We start from the raw sequence: 19,167 nt of genomic DNA, 5'->3' as shown, positions 1-19,167 counted from the left end.
TTTTATCTGTATTAAGGATTCTGAGTTTTCTTCCAGGGTAGATATACCACATATATCAGATCACAACAGTGTATTCCTATCCTTGAAACTGCTCAAAAAAATCTGTGAATACAGCAAAACAACCTCCTCTAAAAAACGTATGTTCTCTAAAACAAATTTTGATACTTTTTTGCACTCCCCGGAATCTGAAAATTGGGATGCGCTGAAAACAGGTGATATTAATTCAAGATTTTCTAATTTCTTAAATATTTTTTAGAACCACTACAACTTATCATTGCCACTTCAAACTTACACAAATCATAACCCTAACCACTCACATTATCCTCATAGTATTCAAACCCAAATACGCACCCTAAAAACTAGACTATTAGAATCTTACTCAAATTGGAAATTTGGTGGGTCTGAAGATGAAAAATTGAATATAAGCTCCTTCGAAAAGAATATAAAAAATTGATCGATTGGGCAAATATAGAATCAAACTCTCACAAAGTTGCAATCTCAAATAATATCTGCAAAACTACATGGAAGATAATAAATTCATATCAACCATGCAAACAAACCATTGATCATATTACATTCCAAGACACCAAATACAGTGGAGTCTCAATGACTCGAAGCTGAAGGGAGAACGAGTTGACTTCGAGTTATCAGAGTTTTTGAGTTATCAGAGTTCGAGTTATATAGGTTAATTTTGGTATATTTCAAGTTAGCGAAGTTTTCAATAAGATGAGTGGTTTTTTTTACTACGAGTAGAATTAAATGGAAACACGTATTATACCTGGTTGAAAAGATTAAAGTATGGAATGAGATTGTATAATAGGTACCATTGAAGATAACCGATATGTGAATGTGATAGAGTTTTGTATCAATGAGATCGAATTTACAAGTGTTTCAACTAAAAATTTGAGTTATAGAGGCAAAACGTTGGCAACATTTGACTTACAGAGGTTTTTTTTTGTCTTTTTCAAAAATTTTACTTTGAGTTATCGGAGTTTTTGGACTTTTTACTTCGAGGTAAAGAAGTGAATTTTACATGGAGTCTCATGGAAAGTTGAAGGAAAACACACTTTGCTTCAATTTATTGGAGTTTTCGAGTAAACGGAGTTTGAGTTATCGAGCCTCCACTGTATACTGTCTCAGCTGACATGGCTAGGTTATTCAGCCAACATTTAGCAATTGTAGCAAATAACGTAGTTAATTGTTCTCAAACATTGGACCCATTACCCCTTATTCCAGCTAATGATTCCTCAATGTTTGTGTTACCAGCCACTGCAGCTGAAGTCTTTAATTTCATACAAATTCTCAAAAATTCTAACTCAAGGGATAGTTATGGTTTAGATGTAGGCCTTCAAAGCTGGCCAAGAGGGTGAAAATTCATTGGCAATATTCTGTGATTTATCAAAAGCTTTTGATACCATGATAACCACGGAATTCTACTGGGAAAGTTGGAAAAATATGAGATAGATACAGGGTCCAATACACAGTTGGCTAAAATCCTTCCTTGAAAATAGGGTACAAATAGTCAAAATCCAAAATGGCGAGACTTGCACCTTTTCTGAAGAGAAAATAATAGACAAGGAGTACTCCAAGGTTCCATACTTGGACCTTTATTGTTTATTCTCTATGTTAGCGATTTGTCATCTTACATTAATGCACGTCTAACACAGTTTGCAGATGACACAACTATGTTTTTAAAGGGTGGTAGCTGGGACACACTGTTTAAAAAATCAGAACATGTTCTCAAAAACTTAATTTGTTGGTTTAATGCAAATTGCATGACCTTGAACTTGGAAAAAACAGTAACAGTGACTTTCAATGTAACCCCCAAAGAGGCAGACCTGGTGGCAGAAACTCTCTCAACTCTACCTAATGTTTCGAGTGCTGCAAAGTTCTTGGGGGTTGATGTTCAATGCAATTTAAAATGGTACATCAATAAATTAACCCGTTGTTTGTCATCTATAAACTTTTTACTCTTTTAGCTACCCTAAATTATTACAAATCAAAAAACTCTCAGACTTGCATATTTTGGACTATTCCACTCTGCAATGGCCTATGGGGTGGTTTTTTTTGGGGAGGTAACACATCTGATGTCAAGAAATTCTCACACTACAAAAAATTGCAATAAGAACAATTTACAAAAAAGGTACCTCTAAGACACACATGCAGACCCACCTTTGTTGATAATAAAATTCTCACTACAATATCACAATATATTTTGGTCATGTCTCTCATGGTTTATACTGGGGTTATAACCTTTCCAAAAATTACCCATCCATACAGTACCAGATCACAAGGTAACCTTTTTTTTTCAACATTATGATGGAAAAGTGATCAATTAATTATTTACTTAGTAGGAATCTTCTGTCTGTACAAAAGCCAGGTAAATGAAAAGTTTTGAAATTTTCTCATTATTTCTGATACCTCGACATGCCATCTCAACATGTACATAGATGTAAAATTTGATGCTCAAAATGTTCATCTACAACTATGTCGACCAATTTTTCAGAATTAAAATTTCTGTTTTAGTGTTTAAAAGTTTAATAAACATTTAAAAATATGATCTTGTTCAATGAGGAAAACAAATTTTTTAGGGCATTGATGAAATTATTCACTTTTCCACAGTTTGGAGTTGCAGATGATATGATGTTGATATTGTGGATGTATTTGTTGATGTCAAATTTCACATCAACATTTACATCAACATGTTGACATGAAAATGGATTAGTTTAGTACTCTTAGATGAAGTATTGCACCATCTTTCATATAAGAAATTTCTGTTCAACTTTTTGATTATACAGACTGTTTGTCTGTACTTTTTTGGAAGTGGACTTCGCATCGATGCTGTTTTCAGCAGGAGCAATAGCCACATCAGAGGAATAATCATTTTTGGAAAAAAAAATTTTTAATTTTTAAACTCAAATTTTATAATTTTACGAAGCAGGAGGTCGACATAAATTTCGATTTTGAATGTCCATCCATCCGCATCCGTCACTTTTGGATGCCCCATGTCGATATGAATTTCGACCCTGTATTCAGCCAATTGTCGACACGAATGCAGATCAACAATTCACATCGACATGTGGCATCCAAAAGTGACTGGCTGTGGATGGGTCGACATTTACATCAAAATTAGCATGGTCATTGTTGTATGGGTGTATCATCTGCTGCAAAAGTAGGTATGAAGGTTGGGTTTCCAAAAAGTGATAAGTCAAAAATTATGATTTTGAGATAAATGACGTTTTTGGTGCCCATTCCAAGGTGTGATGCACTTGGAGTATGCCACCTATCCTGCATGTTGTATTGGATCTACCTCAACACGTACGTGTTGGTTTTGTGGTGTAACTCAAGTTTGCAGCGCTTCTGCAGCAGAAAAAGTAAACTGACTTATCGCCTTTTGGAAAAACGATTTTTCATGTTTTCATTTATATGATAGAACCAGTGTTGCAAATCGATGTAAGTCAACTCTAATTCACAATACAAAAGTATAGGCCTATGACCAAAAAATTTATTACAAAAAATTTTAAGGTGCACCGGGGGAAGTCAGAACGTTTTTTCACAATTTCAACTTTGATCAGCTGTTACTCTCATACTAATGAACCAATATGGCTGAAATTTGGTATGTAGGTTCCCATAAGGGTTCTTAACCTATGGTAAAAATTTCAGCGCGATTGTCACAGTAGCTTTCGCACAATCGAATAAAATGTAACTTGTTCTGACTTACCCCAAAGTGGGGTAAGTCAGAAAATCTACAAAATTAATTGGTATTATTAGGATTCGACCCTGATCGATGCGCAATATGTCGAATAACATGTTTTCGAGGTCGTAGAATCCAAATCTAGAGTTATTTTTTTTGTAGGAGTGGGGGGTGAGGCGTGGGGAGGGGGCAATTCCAAATTTTACGTACATTATTGTGTAGTAGGGCGGGTCGAAAAAAAACGTATGTCTCCGAATTTTCTGAAATTCACATATGTGGTTCCTTTTGAGTTGAAACCACCCCAAAAAAATTTTTAGCCCCCCGCGGCACCGTGGGGCTGAGCCACGTGGCCTCAAAGTGGGGCCATTTTAGCTAAAAATTCACGTTTTTCAGGTTTAAAGCTTCAAACTCGATTTTTAAAATTTACGGCTAGCACTCAAAATGTAGAGTTTGAGATGCTGAATCTCCCTGTGGAGTTCGTTTTTTTGTTCGGTGGTCCCTTACGTCTCCAACAAGTCCTTGAAAGTACAAAAATTGCTGATTTTAAGGTGTCACGAAAACGTTACCGCGAATGTATGCCCAAATGGTGTTTTATAGGGGGACATATCGATGTAGTAAGTTGTATATGTAGTCGAGGGGTTAAATTTAGAATCATCAATATGCCCTCAGATCGCTGATAGGGTAACTACATGATTCAAGTTTTATACAGCATTTTAGGATTTCATCAATTTGAAAATGTCATCAGATTGCTTCTACCTACTTTTTTCATAGTTTCAAAAAAATTTCCATTTCATTTTTCAAAAACTCAATTTTGAATGACATATTATGTATCTGGAAAGTACACAAAACCTTTTTAATCATTCAAAAATATCAAAACATGATCAAACACCAAAAAACGACAAAAATCGAAAATAAATTGTGTAGCATCAACGCGATGCCTAAAGTGGAATCAAAAAAGGATTTTTTGGTCTTTGAGTTTTTTTTTTTTTTAATTTTTTTAGGTTAATTTGTACTTTGAATTTTGAAAATAAAAACTGTTTTTTTACAGCTCAATTTTGAGAAGTATTATGACACTTTCTGCAATTTTGACAAATCATCATTCAATTTTGAGAATTTTTGATTAATTTTTGGTAGTAGGTACTTTTCAATAATCTAAGCAGTCTGTGCAAAATTTTACTCAAATGAGACATTTTCTCAAATTTTTGTCGTTTTTTGATGGTCGATCATTTTTTGATATTTTTGAATGATTTTCACATTTTTCAAAAAAGGTTTTGTGTACTTTCCAGATACATAATATGTCATTCAAAATTGAGTTTTTGAAAAATGAAATGGAAATTTTTTTGAAACTATGAAAAAAGTAGGTAGAAGCAATCTGATGAAATTTTCAAATTGATGAAATCCTAAAATGCTGTATAAAACTTGAATCATGTAGTTACCCTATCAGCGATCTGAGGGCATATTGATGATTCTAAATTTAACCCCTCGACTACATATACAACTTACTACATCGATATGTCCCCCTATAAAACACCATTTGGGCATACATTCGCGGAAACGTTTTCGTGACACCTTAAAATCAGCAATTTTTGTACTTTCAAGGACTTGTTGGAGACGTAAGGGACCACCGAACAAAAAAACGAACTCCACAGGGAGATTCAGCATCTCAAACTCTACATTTTGAGTGCTAGCCGTAAATTTTAAAAATCGAGTTTGAAGCTTTAAACCTGAAAAACGTGAATTTTTAGCTAAAATGGCCCCACTTTGAGGCCACGTGGCTCAGCCCCACGGTGCCGCGGGGGGCTAAAAATTTTTTTGGGGTGGTTTCAACTCAAAAGGAACCACATATGTGAATTTCAGAAAATTCTGAGACATACGTTTTTTTTCGACCCGCCCTATTGTGTAGTATGTCGATTGATATGTTTTCAAGGTCGTAGAATCCGAATCTGCAGTTATTTTTTTTGTAGGAGTGGGGAGTGAGGCGTGGGGAGAGGGAAAATTTCGAATTTTTCCTACATTATTGTGTAATATGTCGAATAATATATTTTCTAGGTCGTAGAATTCGAATCTGGAGTTATTTTTTTTTGTAGGAGAGGGAAGTGAGGCGTGGGGAGAGGTAATATATCAAATTTTTCCTACACTATCGTGTAATATGTTGAATAATATGTTCTCGAGGTTGTAGAATTCGAATCTGGAGATATTTTATTTGTAGGGGTGGGAGGTGAGTCAAGGGGAGAAAGAGTAAATTACAAATTTTGCCTATATTAATGTGTAATATGTCGATTGATATGTTTTTGAGGTCGTATAATTCGAATCTGGGGTTATTTTTTCGCAGGGGTATGAGGCGAGGCAAGAGGAGAGGAGAAATTTCAAATTTTGCCTATAATATTGTGTAACATGTTGGTTGATATGTGTTCAAGGTCGCAGAATTCGAATCTTGAGCTAGTTTTTAGGGTCGAGTGCTATTCAAGTATCACCGTTTGGGGAGAGGGCCCCACCCATGCGAACCTACGACTCACCTTCCACCTTCACCATAAAAAAATGACTCCGGATTCGAATTCTACGACCTCGAAAATATATTATTCGACATATAACACGATAATGTAGGAGAAATTTGAAATTTTCCCTCTCCCCACGCCTCACCCCCCACTCCTACAAAAAAAATAACTGCAGATTCGGATTCTACGACCTCGAAAACATATCAATCGACCTATTACACAATAATGTACGAAAAATGTAGAATTGCCCCCTCCCCACGCCTCACCCCCCACTCCTACAAAAAAAATAACTCCAAATTTGGATTCTACGACCTCGAAAACATATTATTCTACGTATTACACATCGATGAAGTCGAATCCTAATTATCAATGTTCACTTTTCTGACTTACCCCATAGCACTAATTTAGGGGGTAAGTCAGAAAAAGCGATATAAATAATGAATAATTGAAAATTAACAAAAATTGAATACTTGGGGTTTTACATTATTGTTTTAGGAATACTTTCACTTGTAATATCACTTTTACTGATCATTCCTTCTGAGGTAAAAAGCAGTCTGAAAAACACTGATTACAATTTGAAATCAAGTTCAAAACAGCAACTAAAAATGAACCAATGAAAAGCCTGTAAAATGAAACTGGATCACGAAATTTTTTATGCTGTGATGAAGTAGGGGTAGTACCCTCAAATTACCCCTGGGTAGAGCTTCGGCAGATATAAGCCTCTAAGAGCTAGAGCAGTTTTTCTGACTTACCCCGAATTCGGACTTCCCCCGGTGCACCTTACCTGTATTTTAAGCAAAAATCAAGTAAAAAAATTTTTGATTTTAAAAAAGTCTTATCACTATTCCGGCAATAAATTTACAAAAAAAAATTTTTGATTAAAGAAAATTTTTTTACCTCCATTTTGGCGATAAAATTGACAAAAATGAAGTATTTATCTACAGTACTATCATTTTAAAAAAATGTATCAGCATTTTGGCAATAAAATAAAACGAAAATTAAGTACATATTACAGTACTATCAGATTCTATTAAAAAAAACAATATTCGCAGCTCTATTTTGGCTATAAAAGTAACGAAAACGAAGTAGGTATCATGACTTACTGCATTTTGGAAAAATGATTGCAATCCGCAACTCACAGAAAAGCTGGATTGTGCGTAGATAAATAGGTTTTTTGGGTAGGTTAGGCAATAAATAGGTGAGATACGACCTATAGAACACAATGGCGTGAAAAACTCAATTTTCAAAAAAATTGACTTATCCACTTTTGGAAAACCGCCCTTCATATATTATAATCAGATTCTAGGGAGTGTAAAAAACCAGCCAGCTGCAAACAAATTCAAAAATGCCCTCAAAGAATGGCTGATAACTACGGCTTATTATACCCTGGAAGAATATCTCAGCTCCCGGATCAATAAGCATTCAAATTTTTTGAAATAAGCTGGAGTAGATTTTATGTACCTATAGTTTTAAATCCTCTGTTTTAATCATGTCTTTTATCCTACATTTTAAAGCTGAAATTTGTATTCTATGTACTGCTTAACGTGATATGATGGCAGCAATGCTGCCGCATGTATCTCAAATAAAGAATTTGAAATTGAATATGAAAATGTTATAATATGTCCCAAATACGATTCTGTGGTTAGTTAACCCAGCGTGATTTTCGAAACTTTTGATAAAATGTTACACGACCTATTGAAGTGAGTTGAAAAATTTTACAAAAATTCAAATATTTCAACGAAAACGTATTTTAAGTATTTTTGCGAAATTTTGAGCCCAAAATTGGATCATGATACCTTTATATAGGCTCATATTTTTCCAAAATATCACAACCAGGTATCTACGAACATTACCACATCGGTCTTTCTTTTACATATACGCCATAAGTAGTAGTATACGGATTATGACGCTCGAATCGATATAATATTATATACTTTGGCGTAACGAGAAAAACATGAAAAATTGACCGTATTCCAAATTTTTCGTACGCTACGTACATACGTCTATACTTATAAAACAGTATACGTAGAGAGAAGGGGGGATACGGAAGCGGATCATACGAGCAAATTTGACAGCTAAGGGTACGGTTCGCGGGTGTTAGGATTTACGAGCAAGTCATCATGTTCGGTGTCAATGAAGCCAGCGCTAAGTTTTGATTGATGGTCTTAATGAAAATTGTTCGGCTCGCGTACTCGTATTATTATATACGCAGGCCGGCTGCTGCTGTTGTGGTCGTTATACCCCTCTCAGCATCCTCATCCAGCTGCGTCCAAAACTCTCGACTCTCGAGCTCCACATTTTGCCTCATCAGAGACTGCAGCGCGGCGGCGAGTTGAAGCAAATAATACAGATGATGACGATGATGATGATGATTATGATGAGGCGAAGTATCGATAGAGACATAATTAATTTAGACGATACGAGGTAGGCAGAGGTGAGAGACTGAGAGAAACTACGGTAATATGTAAACTACAAGAAGCTTTTCCGCGATCCGACGTTAAACAGATGATCGGTGTATGTCATTAATGATGGGCGATGAAGGTGTGTCTTCGCTTCTTTATAGGTACATTATAAGGGCCAAAATAAACTTTACTTTGTAAACATTGTAAGCGGCAACGGCGGCCAAAAAGAAACGCAAACTTATAGTTAGGCAGCGTTGTCGAGTGGTTCGAAATTCACCAATTTCTACATCGTCTATCGTCATATTATGGCACGTTCGCGGCGTTCGTTTTGGAAATTCGCGAATCGTGTGCCACAGCTAACTATAGGTAAATCTACCTAAGTATAAAACGTATAGTACGTGTACCTACTACACGTCTCTCAATCGTACGCAATAATTGAAAATTAACGAAATTGCTCCTGAAAATAAACAATAACTGGAACGTAGCCATTCGCGCCGGACGAGTTCGTGTACGTACGTCCATCCTAATATGTACTTTGAGAAGTTTTTTCTGCACATATAAGCCAAAGTTGCGGCCACCGTACGTAAATATAATTCACATTTCAGTATAAGGCGAAAGCGAGACCGACACATCGACGATATTCTTCCTTCTATATGCTCTCTTCCCTCTTTCGTACCCTTCGCAATGGGCCCATTTGATCAATTCTCGTTAAACCCTTTATAAATGTACGTTTGTATACGGTATGAAGACTTCGTTCATCATCTGTTGTGTAGTGAGTCACGTTTATTAGAAAATTTTATAAATATCCGATTGCAAGTGATCGTGACGTATAGGACGGTAGTCGAGCGAGTATTTTTCCAACATTTATATCTTTCTAATAACCGATACGACCGCGTGTACTACGAGTATTTGCGCCATCCATCACACTCACTCCGTAATAATAACGATGTAATGTGTCTAGTATTGTTAGTTCTTTATTTAGTCTTCGTCCAAGAAGTATACAGTACAGCGTTTGTTTCCGGATTACTTATGCTCTTTGCTCGCGATTTCGCGATTGAAAATAATCACATCGAGAAGAAAATGTGTTGCGAACTTGGCCATTATAAATTCTCTCATTCCGGTGTGATTTTGTGGTACATGTTTCGGCGGATGAAGAGGGAGGGTGGGGGATAGGAAGAGAAATGCGTATATATTATTTGATAAGTGATTTCTTTTAAGCAGGAAAAATTACTTGAAAATGATGCGTTATCGACGTGATGTAATTTGAAAACATCTGCTGGTAACCAAAGATGGGTTCAAAAGGCTTCTCGGCGTTTCAAAATTGAAAAAAATTGTCATTTTGATTAAGAAATTGATAACGAAGAATGCCAGTGTTTTGAGAATATGATTCATGTCCAACGCAAGTCTCGTAATTCCATTCCTTTGATGAAAATGTTTGATTGTTTTTCACTCATTTTCATCAAAGTATCTATTTTTTCTTCAATTTGGAAAAATGCCCTCACTTTGGAGGAAAAAACTTGCAAGATATACTGAAACTTCTATCAACGATGTCATGCTTCTGAGACGGGAAGGAGGTGATGAAGGGGCAGAACGTAAAAAACAAGTCAATATTCGTATTCAGAGATTCCAAAAACCGTATTATAATTAACTATACATGTGTAGCGCGACTTTTTTTCAATTTTCTGATAATTGGAGGCAACGTGTGAAGAGAGAGGAGCGTTGAAAAAGTCGAATCAGAAAAATAAGTCGATATTCGTACTCATCGTCTCCGAAAACACAATACATAAACCATAATATGTCGCAGGATTATATCAAAATTTCTGGAAATTTTGGGATGAATTGGCGGGAGGGGAAGCTTTAAAGGGGTTGAATCGAAAAACCGAGTTGATATTCGTATTCAGCGATCTCGAAAACATATGAAACGATATGTCACACGATTTTTTCAATTTTCCGGATTTTTGATGGGAGATCAATAATTGGGGTGGGGGCGAAGGGACTGAATCGAAAAATCAAGTTGATATTGGTATTCAGCGATCTCGAAAACATATAAAACGATATGTCACACGGTTTTTTCAATTTTTTGGAACTTTGACGGGGCTCAATAGGGGGGGGGGGGGGGTAGAGGGGTAGAGGGGTTGAATCGAAAAATCGAGTTGGTATTCGCATTCAGCGATCCCGAAAACATACGAAACGGTATGTCACACGATTTTTTCAATTTTTTAGAAATTTGATGGGAGATCAATGGGGAGGGGGGCTTGGAGGAGTTAAATCAAAAAACCGAGTCGATATTCGTATTCAGCGATCTCAAAAACATACAAATCGATATGTCACACGATTTTTTCAATTTTTTGAAAATTCGATGGGAGATCAATGGAGGGGGCGAGGGGGGTTGAATCAAAAACCCGAGTTGATATTCGTATTCAGCGATTCCGAAAACATACGAATCGATATGTCATACGATTTTTTCAATTTTTTGAAAATTCGATGGGAGATCAATGGGGAGGGGGACTTGGAGGAGTTGAATCAAAAAACCAAGTCGATATTCGCATTCAGCGATCTCCAAAAAAATACGAAACGATATGTCACACGATTTTTTCAATTTTTTGGAAATTTGGTGGGGCTTAATGGGGGGGGGGTGGAGGGTTTGAATCCAAAAACCGAAGTTGGTATTCGCATTCAGCGATCTAGAAAACATACGAATCGACATGTCACACGATTTATTCAATGTTTTGGAAATTTGGCGGGGCTCAATGGGGGAGGGGAGTGGAGGGGTTGAATCGAAAAATCGAGTTGATATTCGTATTTAGCGATTCCGAAAACATACAAATCGATATGTCACACGATTTTTTTCAATTTTTTGGAGATTTGATGGGAGATCAATGGTGGGGAGGGGGGCCGAAGGGGGTTGAATCGAAAAACCGAGTTGATATTCGTATTCAGCGATCTCGAAAACATAATATGAATCGACATGTCACACAATTTTTTCAATTTTCAGGAAATTTGATGATAGCTCATGTGGTGGTGGGGGGGGGGGGTGAAATCGAAAAACCGAGTTGATATTCGTATTCAGCGATCTCGAAAACATATGAAACCACATGTCACACGATATTTTACTTTTTTTTTACATTTTCACCAAAATTTTGGGACTTTGTATCTCCCCCCACCCCATCCGCCTTCTCACCCCAGTTTTGCAAATTTCATTACGAAAAGTACATAGCTGTAAACATTATAAAAGTGTTTGCTTTCTGTTTTTTTTTTCAACAAAAAATGCAAATTACAACTTCAAAATGTAGCAAGCTCTCAAAATTACATTTAATGGCAGAAGTTCGAAGTTTCAAAATTTCAAAAGAAAATTTCGAACAGCCAAAGTTGATTTTTTATTTTTTCAGGAAGTTTTGAAAATTATAGTAAAAAACCACAAAAACCATCGGTAGATAAGGGTTTTTTATAGGTAGCAAAAAAAGTATCCATTGTTGAGATGGAAAGCTATAAGTATGTAGAATTTCGGAATTTTGATAAACAGCAAAAACACAGTTTTCCGATATTCATTTCGTGGTTTTTTTTTCTCCTTCAAAATTAATTTTAGTAGGTACCAGAGAAAGATATTTATTTTTGAAAACTCTTCCTCATTGTCATTGGATGTGTCACAACACATTTTACTTCAGTAAGGTATGAACAGGACTATTTGGATAATTTTCCTAAACTGTAAATTATGAAATCCTATTCCCTCGTTCTTCATTCGGTTTGAAAGATCGAAAATAGAATTCAAATTCAAACATCAGCTTTTCTTTTCCATCCCGATCAAACCAGATTCTGACATTATTCTTGAGTAGAATTGGAATTTTCAAAATTTACCCGAATAAAAACGTAAGATGAAATCCAGTCTTAAACATTTAACATCGTGACGGTGCTTCGCTTCCATCTCAATTTTCTCACCAATCATTTGCAAATAATTAAGGTCGAAAATTTCAATGTTTAACAGTCGAAGTTGAATTTAACACCTTTGGGGAATAGTAAATCATTGCTGAAGAATTCAGATCAGCTTAAAAGTGCTCAAAATCGATTCTGGGGATCGACTTTCAAAAAGAAACCAAATTTTGAACCTTCATTTCTCTGACAAAATTTTAAAAAAAAATGATGAGCTAATTATTTCCATCATTCATTTTCTCATTTTCAAAAATTTGCCAAAGTGCTCTTTCAGCGAGCCAAACTTTAGCCTGATCCCCCCCCCCCACACACAAAAAATCTTTACTCGCATGAAAAATGCTATTTTTGAAAGAGTTTGTTTTTCAAAGGCTACAAGACGACAATTTATGATGGATTTTTTTCATTGCTAGCCACATAAACTGCAGTGAATAAATTGAAAATTTTTTCAGTCTATTTAAGTAGGTACCTAAATCTAATAAAATTATTTAAGAATTTTTCGAAAAATTCCATCAAGTTAGTAGGTCGACCTTGAAAGTGTGGATTAGATGATTGAAAAATATTTATACCCATCTAACAATGATGAATAATTTTTAAAAGCAGCGAAGCTCCTCATAATTCGTACTTACCTACATAAAATACCTACATGGATAAAATTCTTAAATTTTATGAAAACACAGAAGAATTTTTTCATTCGCATCACGAATATACAAATACAACACTGTTTACGTGATAAAAGCGGAAAAAATTTAAATTTTGCGCTTGTTTTAAAATTTTTTTATCATCAATGACCAAATATGACTTCTTACGTGACTACCTATAGAATTGCAAATTTTTTAGAAAAATACCTGATTTGCATTCAATTATTCATGAAACGATTATCATCTTTGAGTTCAAGTTTTCTAGTTCAGTTTTAATGATGTTAACTTTAGGCAACGATTTTTTTAATTCAAAGCGTCTTATCAAATTAATATTCTTCATTTTAAAAGTTGAATTAGATTTGATTAATGCCACTTCTCATCCTGCACTATCAGAATGAAAGCCTCAACTGCTGCTGAAATACCAAAAAAGTCCTATTTTTTGCCAAAAATTTGGAAACAATAATTTCTAATTCTTGCCAAAATTGAAAATTCTAAAACCATGAAAAACAAATTTTTGCATTATCGAAAATTCAAGAATAATGTTGTTTTATGTACGTTTCGAATTATTAATTTTTCAGACAATCATTTTCCTATTTTTTTCTCTGATCAAAGTTGGAGGGTTGAAAAATTGACTTCTCACATCGGAAATAATGTCGCCTTACTTTTGAAAAATTATTATTAATTTTCAAACGCTTTCCCCTTGCTTGGCTCGGGCTTTGATTCCTATTTTTAAAGCATTATAATTTCTCGAAAACTATTGTTAAAATTTTTAAATGTTGAAGCTACGAAAAACAATTTTTTCAAAGCTTTTGCTCGGAGAAAGGGTATTCCCGGTTAAGATAGGTGAAATGGCCCTGTTCTCAGATTTGGAAAATCATGATGGATTATTGTTGGGTACCTCCAATAAAAATTTTCGACCGGAATTTCCGCCCCCCAACCCACCCCCCTTGGTCAGTATAGCCAAAAAACGCGTTTTTTGCGCGAAAAATTCGGTATCCATGAGTGGTGGGGATAAAATTCTGGTACCACGTGGAATGTGTAGGGAAAGCCTGAGCCTTTCAACTCGATTTTTTTCAAAAAATTTTATCGTAGTGGTGGGGGTAAAATTGACAAAAGAAAACTTTGAAGCGCCACAGCTCCGAACTGAAGGGTACTACACAAAAACTGTTTTCGCCAAAATGTGTCTTTTTACTAGTACTTTCTTCCTACTAATCCATGAAATTGAAATTTTGTCTGCAAAAGGCTCATATTTGCAAAAAACCCTGAAAAATACGCGTTTTTCGCGTTTTTTTTTGCAAAATTATGCAAAATATGCGAAAAATGTATTGAACAAAACATGTTAAGCGTCGAATTTCACCCTAGAAAACGTGTTCATAAGGTTGTCAAAACGCTCATCTACTGAGCTAAGCGCGCGCACACATCACATCTTTGCAGCAAAGTCATGACTGTCATGAGATGAGGTATGGCACCTCACTGTGCACTATCTGATAAAGTGATTTGCCACGTTGGTCATGTCGCTACATAGTATGGGGCGAAAAATCGCTACTGCAAACTTGTCAAAAATTCCAGCTTTTGCCAAAATTATCAAAAAAGTCACATTTTTGTAAAAATTATAAAAAAATTCCAACTTCTGTCGAAATTATCAAAAAAGCACTGTTTTTGGTCATAATTGTCGAAAATACATTTTCTTCTGAATGATGTTATCAAAATCCTAATATTTTTTGTAAAAAAGAGCAAAAAAAACCGTTGTTGTCCAAAATGTCAAAATGTTCAAAAAATCTTATCACCGGAATAATTGTAAGAAAAGTCTCATTTTCGCCAAAATTGTAGAAAAAATTATTGAAAAATCCCAACTTTTGTCAAAATTTCCAAAAAAGTCCCGTTTTTTGCCAAAATTGTTGAGAAAATACCTTTTATTGACGTTATCAAGAAAGTCCTAATATTTTTTGAAGAAATGACCAAAAACTTTGTTAGTAGACAAAATTTCAAAATTTCCTTCTTTTGCCAAAATGATCCTAAGAAGTCCGTGTTATGTTTTTTGCCAGAATTGTCTGCAAAGTTCTGCTCTTGCCTAAATTGTCAAAAAAACTCGTTTGCGTCAGAATTGTAAATATAAGTTCCTTTTTTGTCAAAATTATAAAAAAACTCCTAACTTTGTAAAAATTGCCAGAAGAAAACTCCTGCTTTTTGCCGCAATCTTGATTTTCCAAAAATTATCCTTAAAAAATCCTGTTTTTTGCCAAATCATTGTCAAAATTAATTTTTTCTTAGTTATTTCAAAATGAATAGATAAATTACATGCCCAGGTATCGTAAAAAAACTTCTGCTTTTAGCCAACATTTTCAAAACTACTGCTTTTTGTCAAAATTGTCTGCAAGTTCCACTTCTTTGAAGAAATATCGTGGGCAAAGGCCTTTTTCTGATGAATTGTCCAAAAAATTCTATTTTATGCCAAAATGGTTAATAAAATCTCGTGTTAGCCAAAATAGATTGAAGGTGCAGTTTTTGAAAAAATTGTCAAAAAGTCCTAACGTTTATCAGAATTTGTCTCAAAAGCGCTACTTTCTCCATTTTTAAAATCAATACTTGTAATTTTATAGGTATTTTTTCTCTCGATTTATTTTTCTATTCATTTTCTCTAGTTCTCTTTAAAAATTGAAAAATTCTGACCCGAAAGAAATTTATACTTGTAAATAAAATGATAGGGTACCCTATGTTACTGCTAAAAAAAATTGATTTTTCAAACAATTTGTCACTCATGATGGGTCAAGTTTTTGAATTTTGGTAAGATTTGTTGAACATGTATGTATGGTACCTATTGGATTTGAAAAAGATTTTGTTGAAATTTTTGAAAATTTAAATTTAAATCGAAATTTGTATATTCTGCAAATACTGATTTTGAGTTAGATTTCTGAACAATTTTTGGGTAATTTGCCTACTCTTGGTAACTTTTTGTAAGTTTTACTTGCGATATTTTCATTTTGAAGGATTTTTTTGACCAAGCATTGTGGAAACGTGTTTAAAATGAGAAGACTGTGAAAATTATAACTGAATCGCTCTGACCTCAATCTGAATATTTTTGGCAAGTATTTTTTTATTCAGAGAGCTCATGATTACAATATAAGCTAACTTCAGTAGATGAGCGTTTTGACAACCTTATGAACACGTTTTCTAGGGTGAAATTCGACGCTTAACATGTTTTGTTCAATACATTTTTCGCATATTTTGCATAATTTTGCAAAAAAAACGCGAAAAACGCGTATTTTTCAGGGTTTTTTGCAAATATGAGCCTTTTGCAGACAAAATTTCAATTTCATGGATTAGTAGGAAGAAAGTACTAGTAAAAAGACACATTTTGGCGAAAACAGTTTTTGTGTAGTACCCTTCAGTTCGGAGCTGTGGCGCTTCAAAGTTTTCTTTTGTCAATTTTACCCCCACCACTACGATAAAATTTTTTGAAAAAAATCGAGTTGAAAGGCTCAGGCTTTCCCTACACATTCCGCGTGGTACCAGAATTTTATCCCCACCACTCATGGATACCGAATTTTTCGCGCAAAAAACGCGTTTTTTGGCTGTACTGCCCAAGGGGGGTGGGTTGGGGGGCGGAAATTCCGGTCGAAAATTTTTATTGGAGGTACCCAACAATAATCCATCATGATTTTCCAAATCTGAGAACAGGGCCATTTCACCTATCTTAACCAGGAATACCCTTTGAAAAAAAAAATTTAAGAATGAAAAATTAATGTTAAAAAAAGAAACGTACCTAATCAAATCAACATCTCTATACGTGCAAAATTTCATTAAAAATTACCAAAATGCACAAAATTTTGATGTTGAAACTTCTTATATTGAAAAGGATTTATTTGTACCTCACAAATATTGTTGATTTTTTGAAGCTTTCGCCCTTAAATCTTCTGGTTTTTTTTTTTAATTTGATTTTCAAAGGCCAAAAAGCCCCCCCCCCCCCAAAAACGAAAAAAACACGAAAAAATTTTTGAATTTTTGACTCTAGGTTTCGATACCAAACTTGCATTAGAACTATTCAAATTTTTTGTCATGTATAAAAGCATGGTTTTTGAACGTTTGAAATTATTCAACATTTTTGTTTCCAACGCCTTCTTCCAAAATTCAATTAAAATAAAAAATACAGAGGGGATGGGAGGGGGTCTGAGGTAAAAAGTTGGCAAAATCTGGCGAGAAAAGTTGTGAAAATTTCAGTCTCAGCCCCAATATATTTTTTTGAACATTTTTTATGCGGGTGGCAGACCTTCAAAAATGCGAAAAACTGCCCTTTTTCAAGATTTTTGCAGCCTAAATAGGTCAATTTTGACTGAAAAATCGAACTGCGCGATTTTGAGAGCCGCTGAACCCCCTTCGAATCCCCCAAATGGCCAAATTTATGTCTAAATTAATACAAACTCAAAATGCACCAGGTATTTCAATTTCAAAGAAATCGAAAATCTTCGATATTTTTTTCACCTGTGATGACTGATGAGCAAATTTTTTCGAAATTGGAAAAAAAAACACTACTTGGACGAAAAGGAGTGCAAAAAAAGTAAAAGAGTGACCCAGAAGAGAGTCAGTGGTTCTCAAAATCGCGCAAATTCAATTTCTTTACTTGACATTTTTTTTAATAAAAAAAATTGACAAATTTGGTCCATAAGTACCTTATGCGTCTTTTGACTTTCGAGAAAAAAATATTTCGGCCCAAATTGACCAATTTAGGCGGAAAAATGTTGAAAAAAATGTTTTTTTTGCATTTTTGAAAATTTTCCAGCAATATAAAAAATTCTGAAAAAAATATCAATTTTTTTTCATGATTACATCTCTGGAAGAACTTACTAAAAGTACCGTTTAAAAGCTAAAAATGCGCATTTTGACCAAAAAATGAGCTTGAAAAAATTTCAAAAAATTTCTACGAATAACCCTTGATAGTGCTCAACATCCCTGCAATTTGTAAAAAATTTCGGTTCACAACTATCAAGAGTAGGAAATTTTTAAAACTAAAATTGCAATTTCACCCCTTTTGAATTGGTTAAAGCTGATTCGGTGATCTGAAAATTTCCTCACGAGGATTTCGAACCATGGGGAACAACTTCCGCAGGTTAGTTTCAAAATCCGAAGACTCGGCTATATGCCCTTTGGTAGATAAAATTCCAACCTAACATACCAATACCTCTTATCTGGACAACTTGCACAAAATTTGTGCTCGTGTAAGAACTCATTTGCGATTTCCAAACAAGAAATTATACCAGCAAAGTTCAAAGTTTTTGATTTACAGTAAATGTGGGAATAATTAAAATAACAAAATACCCTAAATACTCGAGGTTTTCAACTTTATCGCATAATTTTTCGTTTTCGAACGTGAGCGAGAGAAGCATAAGTATAGTTTGTAAAGTTTTGATAATAATACGAGTGAGTGAGTGAGTGAGTATGTTTACCTTTTTGTTTTTCAAGAAAATTCGATTTCCGGAGAATTATTAAAAAAAACACAATTTCACTAAAAATATAAGTTCGCGATTAAAACGATTACGATATTCGCACCGATGAAAGTCGATATTTAAAACACGTGGCACAATAAAATTTAGAAGAAAAAAAAACGAAAAAAAAACACCTAAAAAAATTACTTCGACGAAATATTTACTCGCGATCACAAAAAAATATACAATTAAAAAAAATCACTATTATAATAAATAAATGAACTCGAAAACAATAAAAGCGAAGAATACATAGGTAAATTAAAATTAAAAAATCAACATATTACACCCGCGAAATTATATATCGATAAAATTAAGAGAAACTTTTGTCAAATAACCGGTCGTTTGTTTGGAGGCGATTACGAAAACGACGAGGAATTAAATTACTAAAATATACACGTGAATGGTACTTTGTACACGAACATGTTACAGTATAAACGTGTCGAATGACATATACACGATACGATAGAAAACTGGAGAGCTTTTCGTGTAAATAAAGCGACTTTAGGTCGAGAAAATAAAAGCTATACGGCG

General features: G+C 34.5%; 1 protein-coding gene across 2 annotated transcripts in view; it reads right to left on the bottom strand.

Moving 5' to 3' along the window:
- wake (wide awake) overlaps positions 1-18,805 on the bottom strand; it is a 492,350-nt gene extending 473,545 nt beyond the window's left edge. For both annotated transcript variants that reach the window (XM_065364759.1, XM_065364768.1), the window contains exon 1: positions 18,598-18,805. The gene's annotated coding sequence lies outside the window, so the exon portion shown is untranslated. The remainder of the gene's footprint in view (positions 1-18,597) is intronic.
- Between the last annotated feature and the right edge of the window lie 362 nt (positions 18,806-19,167).

Source organism: Planococcus citri, chromosome 1 (genome assembly GCF_950023065.1).
Source record: "Planococcus citri chromosome 1, ihPlaCitr1.1, whole genome shotgun sequence".
NCBI classification, from domain to species: Eukaryota; Metazoa; Arthropoda; class Insecta; order Hemiptera; family Pseudococcidae; genus Planococcus; species Planococcus citri.
The sequence above is the reverse complement of the archived record's forward strand: the minus strand, read 5'-3'. Positions and strand labels throughout refer to the sequence as shown.